The following is a 13145-nucleotide window of genomic DNA, read 5'->3' as shown; positions in this document are numbered from 1 at the left end:
AGATCTTAGAGGTCGACGCTAATTACGAACTAATATTTAGAGGCCCCCATGAAAAAAAGAAGAAGAAGATACACTATAATTCCTAACATGACAAATAATTTCTACGTACTTAAGTAAATACACCAGTGATATAAATATCTAATGAAGTCGCTCACACCGATAGTATGAGTAACTACAGCCAGTTTCTGATAACCCGTACGAAGAACGGGTACTTCTGCTGGTCATAATATATACTTGATATTCGTGTGAAAAGAATAGTTAGATACTGGATGAATTTAAAAAGACAGGAAGGTGGGAGAGTATTACAGGCAGCATATGCACAGCAATTTAAGAGCATGTATAAGGGTGGATGGTTAGAAAAAATAAAGGGATATTTGGAGAGGATAGGATTAGGACACCTGTGGGGGGAGGTTTGGTCGAAGACAGAAGTGAGAGGGATGAATATACTGGAAAGGAGAATTAGAGATATCCATAGGCAGAAATTATTGGGGGAAAGCAGACTAAGAAATTCGCTGACGGTTTTGACGAAAATAGAGGAGATAGCAGGGTTGAATATTAGATACGTCGATAGGTCAAAACGGTATGGGATGATGTGGTGGCTTTTAGGTTTGCAAAGGAACACAGGGTGGTTACAGGGGAGGGATAAGACAAGATGTGTACTTTGCGGAGATGTGAATGATGATTTTCACTTGCTAAGAGACTGTGAGGTAACGAGGGGGTTAAGACATGGTTTATTGAGTGCCGTGCATCGGGAAATATTGGGGAGAGGGGATGAGAACGCAATCCTGAGATGGATTATTACACAATGGGAGAAAGGGGGTGAATTGAACAGGTATTTATGTGCGACAAAAAAGGCATGCGAGAGTAAAATGAAGGAGAGTGAGTTAGAGGGTAGGCAGGGGAAGAGGGGGGTGGAATAGTTATGCATATAAGGGAAGGGGATAGTATGATAAAATTCTAATGGATTAGGGAATATAGGGATAGAGTATTTAGTTATGTGGAGTTGGGAAATGATACAGGATTGCATGGTCTGTTTGTTTTAAAGTTAGCTGGAATGCAAGTGCTGAAATGCTGAGTGTTGTTATTTGAGGTCAGGAACAATAATGTGACGCAAGTACAGAGCACAATAAGGACACTGGATGAATATGTTTGAACATTGAGTGAGGGACTGCTACAGCTAATGACTGCTAGATATTATTATTATTATTATTATCCTTATTATTATTATTATTATTATTATTATTATCATTCTTTATTATTTATTTTACTTTGCATGTGAACATGTATAGGGGCGAAGTCGCCTGTTATGTTCAATAAATGTATGTATGTATGTATGTATACTTGATATTCCACGAACATTATAATAAAGACAAAGTATTTGGTGTTAAACCATCTTCGTGCTTGTACGACTATAACATTGTCAGCATAATTTTACGCTGTATAACAAATGAAAGTAATGTCACTTTTACGAACATCCAGCCTTCAAACTAGTGATCCTCCCCTGCTTTACATAGGAGTAATTTTAGTTTTTGGTGACAGTCTTTATAATAGTTCCTTGTGAATTAGGCCTACGTTAGGGGTTTTCTTCCTGATGCATGTACGCAGCTCAGTGCGGCAATGCTTATTGAGGTCTGCCTTTTACAGATGGCCATATGCCGTCACGGATTTCTTTCGTAGAGATTTTCATGCACAACATTTCTACCACACACACTTGTGATGTATCGTCAACGGTTTAGACAGCATAAGCCAAGAAACAATTCGGATACCTGATCTTTTCTTGGGTTTCATTGCTAACATCGCCACTGCTCGGGTCACTAATGTCATAGATGAATGTTCTATATACTTAAGCCTTACTCAATGAATGTTCTATACTACGGTGAAAATTGCATTTAAAAATGTTTCGTGGTTGTCGAGATGAACCCAGACAGACATATACCGGGGACCTTCTAATACGTAAAGATCTTAGTAAATTAAGCTAAATATTGAGAAGCATAAATCCTTTTGCAGCAGATGGCTTTGTTGTTTGGTATTTAAAGGCAATGAGCAGTATGTAGAGTTACTGTAGATCTGGTGTTGTACACTTTACTTATTTCGCTAATAACGAGAAGCGGATCTACTGAAATCCGCCTGAACCCATTTATTAATATTGAAACGTGGAGGCGGGTAATCGTTTACTTTAAGATTTATTGACTAACACCAATCACTTGAACAACTACACCTACACACAATCTCGCTAGTTCGCACCTCTCTCTCTCTCTCTCTCTCTCTTTCTGTTTTCACAGTTGTACAACTATTAGCGGCCGCTCAGTTTGCGCGCGCGCAACAGTCTTACAAGTTATTCGCCGCACTCGGTGGTCCATATTCACCGTCCCTCGTCACTTAGCTACAATGTTGTCCCTCGTCGTTCAGGTACACTGTTGTGCATTCACCCTCATTTCACACACTACAGCATTCCCAGTGCTTCACAGACCTCGTTCTCAGCACACTGACCTACATAACTGAATTGTCTGAATCGCTGGTAGAATTGAACCCAAACTGCCTTAAATAGGGAGACTAGCCCTTCCAACTACTTCGGAAGAGGAGAAAACCCTGGATTCCTCTGGAAATCGAGTGCTCTTGTCACACGTTTTTGGTTGTTTCTGATGCCGTCAGGGGTCCTGGAATGATGACAGTGGTGGTAGGCCGAGAGGCTGGCCTTGAGTTCCTGACTCGTCTGTAACTGGTTGCTTGCAGTGGTGAGAGAGCGGGGCCCTAACTCGATGATCCGCCTATGGCTGCAGACAGACTAACTTGATCCTCCTAAAGCCGTACATTAAGATGTCGGGCACCGTCACAATATAAACTAGTTCAATACAATTACGAAGTAAAGAGTAACAGAAACGTTAATGTTTAATTAATTAAAATGCAGCTCCTCTGCGTATTTAGATACACATCCCACTTCTTTACCAAGCGACAAGCATCGTTCAAAAAGAAGAACATTGCTGCTTGAACCATTCCAGTGACACAGCCTTGGTTTCAGCATCGTTCAAGAAGCATTTAACCTTCAGAATTTTTTTAAAAAGATCGAACAAACTGAAGTCTTAAGGTGACAGTTCAAGGAGCTATGTTGGGTGGTCAGGAATCTCACACCTCCCCACCCCACCACTTAAACATCTTGCACGATCCTTGCAACGCGTGTCGTTGTGAAGAGTAATCCACCCGACGACAATGTATAGGAACGCTTCCTCTGGATGGCTTGATCAATTTTGGCACGCTCAGAATTGCCTTCATACAGGCTCTGTATTTGCACAATGCCGAACGGCGCTTAACAACTGCGAACTGCTAATTGATATGTACACAGTGGAGCAAACAATGATGCGGATTTCACTTTAGTTTGTGTGGAATATATGTATTATGAATAAACATATTTACTTTTGGAGTAATTTAATTAGACATACACCTTGTTTACGTGATATAATGCAGATCATTATAACAATTTTAAATATCTGAATAACAAAAAAATTGTCTCATCTTTTGTTCTGGAAATCAGAGAATTGCCAACTTCGACGAAATGAAACAATAATTCCCCAATTTACAAGTTAATTCTCTGTATTTCCTAGTTCCTAGTAGAACGCCGAGGCTGCGCTGGAGTGCTTGATGCAACAAGAGGCAACTACGAAGAACATGAAGACAGTTCAACTGTTGAGAGAAATCTGATCCTTCATCAGAGTGGTCGAACTCTTCTGCCTGTACCCAGTTCCTTCTTCACTGTGATATCAGTCATTTTGATTCATTCTTCCGTGCCCTGAGTGCCTGCAACATGTTTTCCGATTTGTCCGCTGGAACACATTCCATGGTATCTTGGGTCGAGTTCTGCCGCCGGCAAATAATACATTTCAAACTATCACGGCCCTCTTTATTGACTTCCGTTCCTCGTACCTGATCAACGTGATCTCTGATTATCTAATTCAACCAGTAGTGTAGCTGCTGAACTACAGTACCACATTTCCACTTCTAGACATATACTTGTTTGCGTGATATAATGCAGATCATAATAAGATCCATTATAATTTCTTGATTGCACTATGTCTCTAACTCTTAGCGATCTTGTCATTTTAGGGATATCTGCAGGTGTGGTGTGTCTTTATACAGGTTTCATAATATTTATTAGTAGTGTGAGGAGTTTTATCCCAGTATGCTACTCCGCAGGTACTGATCCCCTTTCCAGCGGAGTGGTGCTTTACTTGAGTTGAAAACCGTAAAGTTATTCAATTAAAGGTCAAGGTTCTGCAAACACATCAGTTTTTGTTTCATAATTTGAATGGCTCACTTAGCTGGTCCATTTATAGCTTGATTACTAGGTGTTATAAGTCACTCATTTTTTCCATGCTCTGTGTAAAATATCTTGAATTCTTTCTTTCTTTCTTAATCTGCTTACCCTCCAGGGTTGGCTTTTCCCTCGGACTCAGCGAGGGATCCCACCTCTACCGCCTCAAAGGCAGTGTCCTGGAGCGTGAGATATTGGGTCCGCGTATACAACTGGGGAGGATGACCAGTACCTCACCCAGGCGGCCTCACCATCTATTCTGAAAAGGGGCCTTGGTGGATGATGGGAAGATTGGAAGGGATAGACAACAGACAAAAATAACAATTTAAAATAATTGAATGCTATGAAAATCGTCTCATATTTTTTCAGATTTTTCTTTTTTTGCTAGTTGCTTTACGTCGCACCGACACAGATAGGTTTTATGGCGACGATGGGACAGGGAAGGGCTAGGAGTGGGAAGGAAGCGGCCGTGGCCTTAATTAAGGTACAGCCCCAGCATTTGCCTGGTGTGAAAATGGGAAACCACGGAAAACCATTTTCAGGACTGCCGACAGTGGGGTTCGAACCTACTATCTCCCGAATACTGGATACTGGCCGCACTTAAGCGACTGCAGATATCGAGCTCGGTATTTTCAGAAAATCAGAGCACTGCCAACCTGGACTGCATAATATGATGATAAGGTTAGTCATTTGGACAGACTTGTTATAGAAGGAGAAATATTAAAAATCAGCGATTCAGAGGTGAACTTGTGGCAAGAATGGCCAAATAGCAACGAGCAGTGGACTTCTATCATAACCCTAATTTATCGGAGACTTCTTCTGATAAAAGTTATAAAGCATTTTATTCCTTTCAAGTGGATATTAAAAGAAAGAAGAGTAATTACTATTAATATGTCACCGAGAAATGACTATTATTATTATTATTATTATTATTATTATTATTATTATTATTATTATTATTATTATTATTATTATTATTATTATTATTGTTTCGTTTCGGCCAACTAAGGACCACGTCATTTCAACTGTTTCCCTTGAGCTTTAATGTTGGTCCAGTACTCCTTCATTCGTATACGGTGTTGCTCCTTTCGTTCTTCCGTCCATGCCTTTCCAGTTTTCATCTTCGGCTTTGGTAGAAAACTCTGATGTTCTTGGAGTTTTTTCTTAAGTGGGACACGCTCCTGGATATCCTCAAACGAGATCTCAATCTCCTGCAGATCTTCCTGTACCTCACTGAACCATGCCCCCTTTGCCTTTTTCTCTTGGAGGAAAGTGAAAATGCGGTTGGTTAACCGTGTCGAATTCATTCGGGCCATGTGTCCATAAAAAGTAATCCTCCTTTTTCGCATCACATCAGTTATTTTCTCCACATGCGAGTACAACTCCTGGTTGTGCCGTCTCCTAAACTCGCCGTTGTCTTTGACTGGACCTAAGATTTTTCTCTAAATCTTTCTTTCCTTGGCCTCCAATTTCTCCATCATGCCTTTTTTTTTGTTCATGGCGAGACATTCCGCAGCATATAGAGCCTCTGGCCGGATAACAGTGCAATAGTGTTTGATTTTTGCATTCAGAGATATAAATCTTTTGTTATAGACATTTTTAGTCAGATGGTAAGCCATTTCCATTTTATTCATGCGTGAAGAAAAGGCTTCTTTTTCGGACAAGTTAGGTTCTATCCATTCACCAAGATACTTAAATTTTTCAACTCGCTTGACTTTTCCGTGAGTCCCTTCTAGCTCACTTGGCGCCTGTTTGATGTTTGTAATGAATTTAGTTTTATTATTATCATCAACATCTTAACACATAAGAGGTCGTACGAAGAGAAGTTACTCGAGAGATCGCGTGTACTCCTTTCGGCCAAGTTTTTAAATGAGAATTTTTCGACATAGTAGGGACTTGGAACTTAATGGAGATAAGATAGAACAAATTGGTATATATGAATAAATTAAAATGAGATTCTAACGATATGTATGTAACTCTTCTCTCTCTTTCAACTCTGTTTAGGTTAGGAGCATATCACCATAGTTATCACATTTTTCTTGTTCCATTTTTCGAACAGCTCCGAAATCTCACTCATCTTCATTGAATGGCGTACCGTTTGGCACATTCTTCAGTAATACATTGATTTCATTCTCTTCTTCATCTCTACTTTTATGATACAGAATGAAAAATAATAGTTCTTGGCATGATGATCTCGACTGGATCCCTGTACAACAATGCCACCTAGAAGAAAGTCCAGCTCCATGGCTAATTGGTTAGCGTGCTGGCCTTTGGTCATATGGGTCCCGATTTCGATTCCCAGCAAGGTCGGGAGTTTTAACCATCATTGGTTAATTTCGCTGGCACGGGGGCTGGGTGTATGTATTGTCTTCATCATCATTTCACCCTCATCACAACGCGCAGGTCGCCTACAGGAGTCAAATCAAAAGACCTGCACCTGTCGAGCCGAACATGTCTTCGGACACTCCCGGCACTAAAAGCCATACGCCATTTCATTTCACCTAGAAGAAACAATCGTCATCTCCGTGGTGCAGTCTGTAAGTCGTCGCGAATATGTTCCCAAATATTGCAGTACGTTCGATATCGACAGGTCACTGGTATTTGAAGGGGGTTCATATGTGATACCTCCATGTCTTCACCATCACGTTGAAGAACTTCTGCGAGACGAAGTTGGCGCCATTTAAAATTCATATCCATTGCATAAATTTTAAAGAAATGAAGCTATTATTATTTTTATAATAAATTAAAGACTTAGGTAGAAAACATATGGTTCTCGATGTGGAAAAGGTCTAAAATCTTATTACAACAATGCACTGTGTAATTTGTGATTTTACTAAAGTGTGGTAATGGGTATAGTGAGTTATTTTTCTTCAAAATGTATATCCATTAGCCAAAGTCCCCCGAAAATGTTCTAATTTTTCTATTTGCTAGCACAGTTGCGGCTAGGAGTAACAGCGGGCGAGGTGCCCGAATTTCGCCACTTGAAAGAAATCATAAGACATAATTAATAAATTACCGCTATTTTTCTTAGATTCGGCCTTTATTTTAACTATGTTTGCATCGATGTTTGTATCCTGGCTGTCAACATTCACACACGTTTTCGGCGATTCACTATATTTAAAGAACTATGAAATTCTACTTCTACATACTGAATTGATGTAATTCGCAGAGATAGATGAGCAAGTAAACATATATTCAAAAGAATAACCGTCATCTGCCTCGCACAACAGTCGCAACATGTTAAGCCAAATACAAAATGAATGAGTGAATATTGGCAGGAAGTAGCTGGGGAGTTAGATAACTTTCGCTTTTATCATGGCATACTCCTAATTCGTACATGTTCTAATAGCTATTGGTACGTGACAAGGGTTCATCACCGTATTCCGGCTATTCGACCGCTGTTGTGAGGGGCTGATAGGGATGGGAAGTGTGCACACTTAAAAGAAAACGGCAGAGTGGCGCTCCCCGCTGTCTGTTGCTGGGTCATTCTAGCACTGGAACTTGGTACTGTCAGAACGCCCGCGTAATATTGTTAGTGAAAAGAGAGAAACTGTGGCCTTTTTCATTTGATCGAACATTTGCTATGATAGCATTGTTTTTAACCGTGACATTCCAGTCTGACAAGAATACTGACGTCATTTTAAGGACATAATATCGAGTTCAGTTAAATATTTGTCACGCGAAAATGGATGGGTGAATTCAGTTTAGAATAGGGTCGAGTAGAATCTTAGCTATAAATTTTTCACAAAATTCAGCAGGAGGGGTTGCTTCAGAAGGGGCCTAAATATTAAAACTCGACGAATCTCTTTTACGGTTGTTTTTACACGAGAATAGCTCATAGCAACATTTATTTAGAATGATTATTTTTATCTTTTTCCATTTCACTGAAAAATAAAAGAAATATCAGTGACTATCGTGTGAAAGTTTAAGTACAGGGCTGGTAACTAATTCTATAGACTGTAAGGAGAGCCGGCCCCATGGTGTAGGGGTAGCGTGCCTGCCTCTTACCCGAAGGCCCCGGGTTCGGTCCCCGGCCAGGTCAGGGATTTTTACCTGGACCTGAGGGCTGATTTAAGGTCCACTCAGCCTACGTGATTACAATTGAGGAGTTATCTGACGGTGAGATGGTGGCCCCGGTCTAGACAGCTAAGAATAACGGCCGAGAGGATTCGTCGTGCTGACCACACGACACCTCCTTATCTGCAGGCCTTCGGGCTGAGCAGTGGTCGCTTGGTAGGCCAAGGCCCTTCAAGGGCCATGGTGGGGGTAAGGAAAGCTGTTTTGAAGAGCTTTCCGGCAACATTCTTAAGACTTTGTACACCTGTCAGTAATTTTTGAATATTACGAATCTGGGGAATAGTATCAAGAGTGGACAAAAATGTAATCATGCACATGCCAAGTGATTGTCCCGTCAATGACCTCTAAGGATAGAGAGATCAAAAATAAGTATCTCAACAAACAAAGAGACCTGTGAGTCGCTATCGATATCAGAAAGCTATTGGAAGCATTGGCTGCAGGATTAAGTAGACTGGATATCGGGTACTGTTCAATCATTCCAAGGAGTAAACAAGTTTCATGACTGCCGATCTGAAACGGATTCGTCATAGAGATCGTTGAACAGGCTAATACAGTGCTTATACAGTATAGCTTTATCTGAAGTAGTTCAAGAACTGTAGATAGTCAAAATGATGGCTCACTAGACCTATTAACCCAGATAGCCGGAGCTATAAGTTATTGGAATGAGAAGACTGGGTTCCTCTTTTTACGTAACTTAACTAATTTACGATTTGTTGAGGTTCCGTTTATAGAGTCATTACCAATTAGATTTTTTGAATAACATAGTCAAACTCGGAGGAAGAGAGATTTTAAAAGCAGAAACTACTCTCCAGTATTCTGCCTCAGAACATTTTTCATCATTATTTTCTTCTCCTTGATGATTTATTTTTTACGCTATACCACTGCAGCTATGATTGGTTTTGGCCTACCAAGCGACCGCTGCTCAACCCAAAAGCCTGTAGATTAGAAGGTGACGAGTGGTCCTATTGGCCGATTTTCTCGGTTTTCCTTACCGGGGTGGCCATCTCACTGTCAGATAGCTCCTCAGTTGTAATTACGTAGGCTTAGTAGACCAACCCTCAGGTTCAGATGAGGATCGCTGACAATGCCAGGAATCGAATCGCGGGTCCGACTCTCCTTTATTATTATTATTATTATTATTATTATTATTATTATTATTATTATTATTTGTTTAGTCCCGTAGTGTAAGGTGAGTCTTCCTCTCATCCGAAGGCCCCGGGATCAATTCCCGGTCAGTCAAAGGATTTTAATTTCAGTCTGAAGGCCGGAACAAGGTTTACTCGGACTCTTGAGATAAAATAAAGTGCTATCTGATAAGAAAGGCAGCGTACCCTGTAACGGAAACCCAGCAGTGCGATTGAGAATGTCATTAGGCTGACTCTTTGACTTTCCAATACCTGTAGGCTCTCTGGCCGGGCTGCAGTTATTTTGGCAGGCTAAGGATCATAGAAACCTACATGAGCCACGGTTATTATTATTATTATTATTATTATTATTATTATTATTATTATTATTATTATTATTATTATTATTATTATTATTAAAGCTTGTCAAAGAATAATACTCAATGTTCTTGTTACCTAAATATCTGGCACCTTGCCTGAATGGTCAAAGTAGCGGGCTTCGCTTCAGAGGGTCTTGAATTTGATTCTGGATCGTGTTGAGGATTTTAGGCTTGTCTGGTTAAATCTTGTAGCTCAGGCACCCGGTGCTTGGGTTCCTCTTAATAATTCTTCATTTACACACTACAAATGACACTACAAACTACTCCAGAAACACGCAATAGGGTTGGCGTAAGGAAAAATATCCGGCCGTAAAACTGGGCTTAATCCGCATAAAATGCTAACACCAAGTAAATGAGAAAAAGCTGGGAGTAACAAGGAAAATAAGAAGAATTCTTGATATCTAAATACAAATAGAAGTTTATCAAGAGTACTGCATATTTCAGGTAGGATGCCTGCACATTTTAAGAATATGTATCTTTATTACTTTGTAAGTAGCTGTCATGTTCCGTCTCTGTGGTGTAGTGATGACCTGCCACCCCCGGAGATCCGGGTTCAATTCCCGACTCTGCTACGAAATTTGAAAAGTGGTACGAGGGTTGGAACGGGGTCACTCAGCCTCGGGAATTCAATCGAGTAGAGGAGGGTTCGATTCCCACCTCAGCCATCCTCGAAGTGGGTTTCCGTGGTTTTCCACTTCTCCTCCAGGCAAATGCAGGGATGGTACCTAATTGAAGGCCACGACCGCTTCCTTCCCTTTTCCTTGCCTATCCCTTCCAATATTTCCATCCCTCCACAAGGTCCCTCTTCAGCATAGCAGGTGAGGCAGCCTGGTGAGGTACTGTCCTCCTTCTCAGTTGTATCCCCGACCATCAGTCTCAAGCTCCAGGACACTACCCTTGAGGCTGTAGGGGTGGGATCCTTCACTGAGGGGGATCCCTGGACGATAAACTGATTAAGAAGGAAATAGTTGTCATGTTTAAAGGAGAATTTGGATGATAAAGAAATCTCATGACCTGCACCAACATTGAGAGAAAATCTTAGACATATTTAGGAAAAAACGTTTGAAATTTTATGGACATATTCTCAGAATGAGTAATCAGAGATTGACAAAAAGAATTCTGAACCTTGCCGAATCAATGAAAGTTTTAAAAAAAATTGGCTTTTCGAAGTTGGAAAAGAGGCATCACAGATGACTTTGTGTTAGACAGATCTAAGTTCAGAAAATCAGTCGGCAATCGCCGCTTTAATCATCATTCAACCATTACCACCAACAAAACCTGGTCAGAAGATCGCAGGAAAAGCCACAGCGAGAAGATGAAGAGATTTTGGGAGAAGAAAAAAAAAGCAACAACATCAGCTAAGAACACTAGTGTCCAAAAGTTTAGCATTTATCACTAAACGAGGCCATACCGCCTGACAGGAATGTGAAACGCACTGCTGAACAAACGGAAGCTGAATCACTCACCATGTGTCACACAACTTGACCAAAAACAGTGTCAGAAAGGTTCTGATAACTAAGGTACATCTTTGACAACAACTAACAAAACTTGGCAATGTCTTTCACAACAAAATATGCTGTAAATAGGGTGCATGGTTAACCCTAACGGCCACACATGCTTCGCAGCGACATGGCATGCTCTCTATCAGATGGTCCAAGAGCTCTTGTGGCAGTCAATCCCATTCCTCCGAAAGGGCAATGTGAAGGTCTTGGAGGGTCCTTGGTGGAGCTGACGGGATGCAATTCACCTCCCCAACGCATCGCAGGCATGTTCTATGGGATTCATATCCACAGACCTCGCTGGCCATTCCATGCGGTGAATGTCTTCCCCAGCCAGAAATTCATCCAGCAGACCAGCGTGGTGCGGTCGGACATTATCGTCCATTAAGAGGAAGTCTGGACCAACCACACCTCTCAAGAGTCGAACATGTTGTCTCAGTATCTCATTCCTGTATCTCCGAGCGTTAACAGTGTTCCTCGGACCACCCATGAAGATGTGCAGGTCCGTACGGCCATTCAACATGATGCCGCCCTACACCATGACGCCACCACCACCATACTGGTCTCGTTCCACGATGTTCCTGTGGTTGTATCGGCTACCCGGTTCTCTCCAGATTAATGTGCGACGGGAATCGTTCTGCAAACTGAAGCGGGATTCATCTGTAAAGAGCACATGCCTCCATTCATTCATGGTCCAGTTTCGATGTTGACGGCTCCACAGTTAACGGGCCGGTCTCTGTGCTGGAGTGAGCAGGACGCACACCGCTGGACGTCGGGCAAACAGCCCTGTTGTTCTGAGCCTCCGGTACACAGTTTGCCGGAAAACGGCAACCCCTGAAACGGCAGCAAGCTTCGCAGACAATTGTCTTGCAGATGCACTCCGATTTTGTCGGGTGGTTAAGGCCAGGTATCGGTCCTGCTGTGGGGTGGTTACCCTTGGTCGACCTGATACTGTCCTGTGACTAACATCTCCTGTGTCTCGAAATCGTCTTCAAAATCTGGAGATGACACTTTGTGGCACATTCAAGGATACGGCGGCCGAGTATTCTTACCTGTAAAACGGGGTCCAAATGGCGCCGTTGTGCCATTATGTTGTCACGTTCACCACGAGGCTACACTCCGCACACTATTACAGGCCAAACACGACTGAAGGAATATGGGGCGCAGGCACTGTCTGTGTTTACCTTGCGGTTACGCCGCTAGTCATAGCAGGGAACACTCCTTTCCTATACAGAACGAACACGCAAGGTTGGTAGGTGCATATGACGTGCGATTTGCGGTCTATTTCCTGTTGCCCTGCTTAGTTGTGACTTATGCTTAACTTTTGGACACTAGTGTAAGTTCAGTCGCGCTCCTCAGTTGGGAATAACGAAGAAATAATAATAATAATAATAATAATAATAATAATAATAATAATAATAATAATAATAATAATAATTTCTTGCGGCTATTTCTAGCCGGGTGCAGCACTTGTAAGGCAGACCTTCCGATGAGGGTGGGCGGCATCTACCATGTGTAGGTGTTATTGTGCTGGAGGATAGTGTTATAGTGTGGTGTGTGAATTGCAGGGATGTTGGTGACAGCACAAACACCCAGTCCCCGAGCCAAGGTAATTAACCATTTAAGGCCAAAATCTCCAACCCGGCCGAGAACTGAACCCGGGACTCTCAGGACCAAAGGCAAGCACGGAAACAAGTTAGCTATGGAGCCGGAAGTAATAATAATAATAATAATAATAATAATAATAATAATAATAATA

This window comes from Anabrus simplex, chromosome 5 (genome assembly GCF_040414725.1).
Source record: "Anabrus simplex isolate iqAnaSimp1 chromosome 5, ASM4041472v1, whole genome shotgun sequence".
NCBI classification, from domain to species: domain Eukaryota; kingdom Metazoa; phylum Arthropoda; class Insecta; order Orthoptera; family Tettigoniidae; genus Anabrus; species Anabrus simplex.
The sequence above is the reverse complement of the archived record's forward strand: the minus strand, read 5'-3'. Positions refer to the sequence as shown.